Source organism: Penaeus monodon, chromosome 24 (genome assembly GCF_015228065.2).
Source record: "Penaeus monodon isolate SGIC_2016 chromosome 24, NSTDA_Pmon_1, whole genome shotgun sequence".
NCBI classification, from domain to species: Eukaryota; Metazoa; Arthropoda; class Malacostraca; order Decapoda; family Penaeidae; genus Penaeus; species Penaeus monodon.
The window spans coordinates 35,693,350-35,693,798 of record NC_051409.1 but is presented as its reverse complement, the minus strand read 5'-3'; the positions used below and the strand labels follow the sequence as shown (position 1 = coordinate 35,693,798).

Sequence of the window (449 nt, the reverse complement as noted above, 5' to 3'; positions counted from 1 at the left end):
AATGATTGAGCATCTTCACAATACAGATCTTTTCTACAGAAAACTAAATTAAGTTTAATAAGCATTTCATGCTGATCAATTCTTTTCAGTGTGAATCATTAGACTTGTGCATATTTTTAGATGCATATGGTTGCAAAAAAAAATCCACCTTGCATTAATAGAACTAAATTTTGAACACGTCCTGATTGGAATATTTAAGGTGGTGAAGCTAATGTTGAAAAAGTTTCATTACTCTAAGGCTTTGGTTTCATTCCATTTGGGATACTATCAATTAACACTTCCCCACTGCCATCATCCAGACGGTGTAACTAGACACTAACAGTGCCATTTGATATTTCTTGCATATGCCCTAGTTAACCATTCCTGCCCAGCTGACCACAACCACCTTATTTTATCCATTTGTCAAAATGGTTTAATGTTATCTGCGAGGGGGTGGAGTTAATCCAAAC

At 35.4% G+C, this 449-nt stretch overlaps 1 long non-coding RNA gene across 1 annotated transcript in view; it reads right to left on the bottom strand.

Moving 5' to 3' along the window:
* The window catches only part of LOC119588741, a 2,299-nt gene that overhangs the window by 582 nt on the left and 1,268 nt on the right, over positions 1-449 (bottom strand). The window lies entirely within an intron of this gene.